Source organism: Galeopterus variegatus, unplaced genomic scaffold (genome assembly GCF_000696425.1).
Source record: "Galeopterus variegatus unplaced genomic scaffold, G_variegatus-3.0.2 Scaffold10774, whole genome shotgun sequence".
Classification (NCBI taxonomy): domain Eukaryota; kingdom Metazoa; phylum Chordata; class Mammalia; order Dermoptera; family Cynocephalidae; genus Galeopterus; species Galeopterus variegatus.
This window is the reverse complement of record NW_007736885.1, coordinates 14,392-22,274: the sequence shown is the minus strand read 5'-3', so window position 1 is coordinate 22,274 and position 7,883 is coordinate 14,392.

The following is a 7,883-nucleotide window of genomic DNA, read 5'->3' as shown; positions in this document are numbered from 1 at the left end:
TTATCACAGTCCTTGTCATTTCCCTAATGTCTTGCAATTTCACTGTATGCACTTACCTTGTTTCCCTATCCTCAAACTATGGTTTCTCACCCTCAGCACTACTGGCATTTGGAGCTGGATAGTTCTTTGTTGGGGGGGCTGTTTTGCACACTGCAGGATGTTTAGCAGCATCTATGCAACAGACTTGGACTTAGACTAGACTTTAGTAGCTTATACACACTACATGACAGGAGAACCTCCCAACCCCACTGTCACAAACTAGACTGCCTACAAGCATCGCCAAATATTCCCTGGGGGGGGGGTAAAATCTCCTGCTGGCTGAGAATCATTGCTCTAAATATAAGATTCCTTTGGACTTCTAACCTGACTACTTTTCCCCGTGATCCATCCCATGCCCTTACTTCTGTTCTCTACACCCTGGACTCCATGCTCCATCACTTCAATTGTTTTCTTGCCCCTGTCATTCCAGAATGGAAGAGCACACCTCTTCAGGGCATCACTCGGAAGTATAGTGTCACTTCTCACATGTCATTGGCTAAGGAATGCTGTGACATGTCTCTATTCTGGGTGGAATGTGCCCAGCCAAAAAGAACCAGTCATGATAGAGAAGGACAGAATGGTTATTGGGAGACAAACCAATGGACTGGGTCACATGCTGAGAATTCAAATGCAGAGTTTCCAAATGGAAACCATCAACTCTCCAAGCTGTCCGTCCCCTTGCAATCTTAGTTCGGTTAAGGGCTGGCCATCCACCCAGCTGCTCAAGCAGAAACCTGCTCTCATCCTAGATTACTTTTTCCTTCTTAGCACTGCACATCCAGCAAAGCAGCAGTTCCTGTCCTACACGCTGTGGATCCCACCTCAGCCACCCACCCATCTTACGAGTCAATTGCCTCCTAACTGGGCTTCCCTCCTCCCGTCCTCCCCTTTCCCTCACCCCCTCTCTTCTGCAGTGTGGGTCTTTCTAAACTGGAAAGCAGCAGAGTCAGGTAGGCCCCATCTCTGAATGCTTCTAATGCCCGGGACATTGCCTGAACCCTCTGGTATGTTACAAGATATGATATACCCATGTACCCTACCTCCTCAGTCCTCCTCCTCCTCCCACTGTCCCTGTGATCCAGCTCATCTGAGTCATGGGCAGCCCCCACTCAGCACTGAAGAACAGCTCCCCTGAGACATGGATGGCCAAGCCCATCACAGATGGCTAGCTCCCACCCATGCCCACCTTCCTTCCCTAAGGTTACCCCCACCAATCCTCCAGGCAAACTTCCAGTCACATCCCACCTCCTCCCTGAGAGCCTCCTGTATAAGCCTCCTGTATTCCCTCTTTGCCCCTGTCTGGGGTAGGTGCTGTGTGCTGCTACACCCAATGTTCACTTAGTGATGGCCCTTAAACTCTACTGAAGTCACCTCTTTACTTCAGGTTTAAGTGCTGGTGTGCCCACATCTTCCCAGTACAGAACACACAGCCCAGAACCTGACACATGGTAGATACTCAACAAACATCTGTTGGATGGATACAGGAGTAAATGTACGAACGTGTGGCTGAATGTGTCATTAAACTTTGAATAAGATTTCCACTGAGAAGCTCATGACATAGTCTGATTTTTCAATGACAGAAGTCGGAGAAATATTCTGGCCTCTGCTCTGTCAGTCATTAAGTGGACACTGGGTAAATTATGCAAACCTCTTGGCCTTCAGTGTCCTCCTTAGAGTCTGAGAAATGTAGAAGTACCTTTCTGCTGTCTCTTTCAGTTCTGGGTGTCTTCCATTCTGTAAGGTGTCAAAAGGAAATGGCAACCTTGAGTGTGGCAGCAGAAAAGGGAACACATTCCGAATTCTATTTTTGGTCATTGTTAAAAACCTGTGATTTTCTCCATTAGAAGAAATGATGGAAGGGGGCCGGCCCGGTGGCGCACTGCTATAGTGTGCCGCTTGGGAAGCGCGGCGGCGCTCCCGCCAAGGGTTCGGATCCCACATACAGACCGGTTCCCGCTCACTGGCTGAGCGAGGCGCGGGAGCGACGCCGAGGGTTGCGATCCCGTTGCCGGTCCCGGTCCGGTACGGGGGCGACACTGAGGGTTGCGATCCATTGCCGGACATGGAAAAAGACAAAAAGGAAAAAAAAAAAAAAAGAAGAAGAAATGATGGAAGAATGTATATAATATACACATACATATATTTATGTGTGTGTACATATCTTTTGAATTATATATATGTGTGGGCATATGTTTGTTTTAATTTTGTCACACTATCTTAGTTGACACTCATGCACAGATTTCCAGGGGAACTGCAGAGGAGGGAGATATTTTAATTCTTTCACATATTTTTATTGAAGGTCTTCTGTTATCTGATCTTTCTAGAGCTGATGAAGTGGCACTCTCCCTTTTGTTACTCTGCAGGTACCAGTCCTAGCACCTATGTAAATTAGTCAGGCACGAAGCCTCAGCGTCATGGAAGCTCACAGCCCAGAATTCAGGGCAGAAGAGCTCACAGGGAACGAATCACTAATGAACTGCAGTCCTGCCAAGGTGGAAGAAGGCAAGTTTTCTGGCAGGAATCAAAAACTAAGTTAGCATGGGCATGAAAGTCATGGCTAATGAGATAGTGCTGTATTCCATTCAAAAAAAATTATGGTTAATCTGACTAACTACATAGTTTATTTAAACTTGGGAATTCTCGACTTTAGCATGCCAATGAAAATATTTGTCAAATAGCAAATAGATTTCTAAGAGTACTAAACTGACATGTGTAAGGTTATGTCTGATAAAATACTGACTCCTATGCAGTGATTTCTATGACAAAGAATGTGTTATTCTCACCAGCTATGTGCCCACGCTGACTCGAGCTCAAGCCTGGTTTGGTTTAGGGATCCATTTCAGACATCTATTGGTGCAGAACATATCACCCCAAAACCAGTGGCCCAGAGCATCAGTGAAGGATTTTCTCATGATTCTGTGGATAGGGTGAGTATAGATTGGGTGCTGGATTTGCTTCTGGTCAGTCACACAGCTGTATTCAGCTAAGGGTCGCCAGGCCCTACAAGACGCTCCCAGTTACACATCTGTCTGGCAGGTGCTGCTGGCAATCGGCTGGGGCTTTGGTTCTCCTTCATGGGGCCATTCATTCTTCACTAGGCTGGACTGGCTTCCATCATGGTGGTCTCAGTCCCACAAAATGGGAGGGGATCATAAGGCCTGGCCTGGGCTCCAGAATTCTCACAGCATCACAACCCCACTTTCTACTAGTCAAAGCAAGTCACGGCCATCTCAGATTCAAGGTGGAGAAAAACAGGCTGTGTTTTCCATCTGACACAACGTGGATGGCAAACTCTCCCAACGTTCATGTTTCCGAAGGCTGGGTGGAGACAAGGGTCAAGTAATTTCTAAGTAAACCTGGAGGCTCAGGGTCTCCCCATGAGGGACCCCAGGCACTAGCAATCCAGGAAACACAAGTTCAAGCCTGGTCTCAGCTGTCGTGGATTCCAACTTGACTTTCTGTGAATTCACTTTGTCTTCAGTTCTATAGTCAACATATCTCTCTTCTGCTCATTCTCGTCCGAACATTTGCCTTAGGCTGGACTTAAACTACATAGGCCAAGACACAGAAGGACTGGTGCTCGAGTAGGAAATGAGGTATATTCATCCATTTCTGTTACTTATAACAAAATACCTGAAACTGGGCAATTTATGAAGAAATAGAATCTATTTCTTACAGTTTTGGAGGCTGGGAAGTCCAAAGTCCAANGAGGGTTGCGATCCATTGCCGGACATGGAAAAAGACAAAAAGGAAAAAAAAAAAAAAAGAAGAAGAAATGATGGAAGAATGTATATAATATACACATACATATATTTATGTGTGTGTACATATCTTTTGAATTATATATATGTGTGGGCATATGTTTGTTTTAATTTTGTCACACTATCTTAGTTGACACTCATGCACAGATTTCCAGGGGAACTGCAGAGGAGGGAGATATTTTAATTCTTTCACATATTTTTATTGAAGGTCTTCTGTTATCTGATCTTTCTAGAGCTGATGAAGTGGCACTCTCCCTTTTGTTACTCTGCAGGTACCAGTCCTAGCACCTATGTAAATTAGTCAGGCACGAAGCCTCAGCGTCATGGAAGCTCACAGCCCAGAATTCAGGGCAGAAGAGCTCACAGGGAACGAATCACTAATGAACTGCAGTCCTGCCAAGGTGGAAGAAGGCAAGTTTTCTGGCAGGAATCAAAAACTAAGTTAGCATGGGCATGAAAGTCATGGCTAATGAGATAGTGCTGTATTCCATTCAAAAAAAATTATGGTTAATCTGACTAACTACATAGTTTATTTAAACTTGGGAATTCTCGACTTTAGCATGCCAATGAAAATATTTGTCAAATAGCAAATAGATTTCTAAGAGTACTAAACTGACATGTGTAAGGTTATGTCTGATAAAATACTGACTCCTATGCAGTGATTTCTATGACAAAGAATGTGTTATTCTCACCAGCTATGTGCCCACGCTGACTCGAGCTCAAGCCTGGTTTGGTTTAGGGATCCATTTCAGACATCTATTGGTGCAGAACATATCACCCCAAAACCAGTGGCCCAGAGCATCAGTGAAGGATTTTCTCATGATTCTGTGGATAGGGTGAGTATAGATTGGGTGCTGGATTTGCTTCTGGTCAGTCACACAGCTGTATTCAGCTAAGGGTCGCCAGGCCCTACAAGACGCTCCCAGTTACACATCTGTCTGGCAGGTGCTGCTGGCAATCGGCTGGGGCTTTGGTTCTCCTTCATGGGGCCATTCATTCTTCACTAGGCTGGACTGGCTTCCATCATGGTGGTCTCAGTCCCACAAAATGGGAGGGGATCATAAGGCCTGGCCTGGGCTCCAGAATTCTCACAGCATCACAACCCCACTTTCTACTAGTCAAAGCAAGTCACGGCCATCTCAGATTCAAGGTGGAGAAAAACAGGCTGTGTTTTCCATCTGACACAACGTGGATGGCAAACTCTCCCAACGTTCATGTTTCCGAAGGCTGGGTGGAGACAAGGGTCAAGTAATTTCTAAGTAAACCTGGAGGCTCAGGGTCTCCCCATGAGGGACCCCAGGCACTAGCAATCCAGGAAACACAAGTTCAAGCCTGGTCTCAGCTGTCGTGGATTCCAACTTGACTTTCTGTGAATTCACTTTGTCTTCAGTTCTATAGTCAACATATCTCTCTTCTGCTCATTCTCGTCCGAACATTTGCCTTAGGCTGGACTTAAACTACATAGGCCAAGACACAGAAGGACTGGTGCTCGAGTAGGAAATGAGGTATATTCATCCATTTCTGTTACTTATAACAAAATACCTGACACTGGGCAATTTATGAAGAAATAGAATTTATTTCTTACAGTTTTGGAGGCTGGGAAGTCCAAAGTCCAGGGTGCTCGAGTAGGAAATGAGGTATATTCATCCATTTCTGTTACTTATAACAAAATACCTGAAACTGGGCAATTTATGAAGAAATAGAATCTATTTCTTACAGTTTTGGAGGCTGGGAAGTCCAAAGTCCAGGAAACACATCTGGTGAGAGCCTTGTTGGTGGTGGCTCTACAGCAATGCAAGATGTCACATGGTGAAATCGCTGAGCAAGAGAGAGCTGACCTGCTCACTTGCTCTCCTTTTAAAACCATCAGAACCACACCCATTACTCCATGAACAGATCAATCCATTCACGAGGACACAGTCTTCACAATCTAATCACCTCTTAAAGGTTCCACCTTTCAAATACCATAACAGGATTTCCTGCCCTCTTAAAGTTGTTATAATGGGGGTCATGCTTCAATGAGTTTTAGGGGGACATTCAAGCCACAGCAAGAGGGGACTGCAGCATCAAATTCTACAACTGTGCTTACATTTTGGCTTTCACTTAAAATTAACACTTGGAAAATAATTCTTAGAAGTACCTTAAAACAAACAAGATATACAATAGAAATTAAGCAGCTGTCTAAAAATGCAATGAGCAACTTTTAATTTACTTCAAGGTTGTTTCAATTCATAAATCCATGTGAATCACTTCAGAAAGAGTGTTTTTTAAAATGTATGCTTTTTGTCAAGAAAATAAAATAAACAAACATTGAATAGGATTGAGGATCTTTCTTTGAACAAATAATTTTGAAAGGAAAGAAGGAAATTAATGAAATAGCATTTAGAAATGTTTCATGATTAATTCTTAAGCGATCAATTGAAATAGCTGGGAATTTTCTGTTCTCCACTTAGTTATTTTACTAAAATACTTTTGTGGTAGCTGATAAATGCATACCATACCACACTACGTATAACAAGATGTTCTCTGCATATGATATATGAAATTATGGTAGAGCAGAAGATCTTAAAAGAAGCATCCAAAACTTTCAATTCTAAAGATGGATCTCAGGCTTCTTATGTTACTTAGATTTAAAACATGAAACTCACATAAAATGTCTATTCCTCACTCATCATGTACTCAATATTGCAAAGCTACAGAATGAAAAAATCATGTTGTAAAGTAACATACATTAAACAAGTGAAATAAAAATATCTATTAACTTTCAACATTATTATTTTTTAGAAATTATGATAATTAGTACTTGTATTCACAAATGGTCTATCGTGGCTGAATGCTTTTTATCAGTAAAACTATGTACTTGCTAGTAGTAATTTGTTAACAACAGCAATATAATACCCAAACAATATTAACAACATCAATTACCTAGTAAACTCATTGATCTCCTGTACTATTGCTAAAAAAACTTCAAGCCTAAACATTCCCACAACATTCATAATATAATATAATCCAATCTGCTATGGTTTGATTGTGACCCCCAAGTTCAGGTGTTGGAAACTTAACCCCCAATGCAACAGTGTTGAGAATATTACCTAGTAAACTCATTGATCTCCTGTACTATTGCTAAAAAAACTTCAAGCCTAAACATTTCCACAACATTCATAATATAATGCAATCTGCTATGGTTTGATTGTGACCCCCAAGTTCAGGTGTTGGAAACTTAACCCCCAATGCAACACTGTTGAGAACTGGTTTGATTGTGACCCCCAAGTTCAGGTGTTGGAAACTTAACCCCCAATGCAACAGTGTTGAGAATAGAGACCTTTAACAGGCTCTTTGGCATAGCCTGGAGACATGCTACTGGCACCTAGTGGGTAGAGGGCAGGCACACTACTAACATGACACGGTGCACAGGGCAGCCCCTCCACAGAAGTACCCAGTCCAAATGTCACCAGTGCTGAGGTGGAGAAAGCAGCCCTAGACATCGTATTTCTGTTGCGTCGTGCACATGGTATATTTCAAAATGCAGTTTTGCTTAAACATGTGATGGAGTAACCTGGTCAATAACACTACATCATGCTGTGATCATTACATGTCCCAAGAGCCACTGTCTCTGTGGAGATGAGGGACACCAGCATTTCACAGCCTCCGAGTAAAGAGGCCAAACAACAGTGAGAGGAAGCGTCCCACCACAGAGGGCCTCCACACGGCACAGAGCAGGGCTGGCAGACTCCTGTAAAAGGCCAAGAAGTAAATAGCTCAGGCTCCGAGGGCTGACCACCTCTGTCACAGCTGCTCAACTGCCACTGCAGCGGTAAGCAGCTCTATTCAAAGTGCACAAGTGAGAGGGGTTGTGTGGGCCAATAAAACTTTATTTATGGAAACTGATATTTCAGTTTCAGATAATTTCATTTGTCATGACCATTGAATTAAGAATGATAAAAGCTACATCCTTCATCCAAAGAGCATTTTTACTATTTCCCTATACCTCTCGTATGTTACTCAACATGTTGTACTTTACAATAAAAGCCATAAAATAGATCTTTTTGGAAAATAATAATTCCCATGTCATTACTGAGTTCT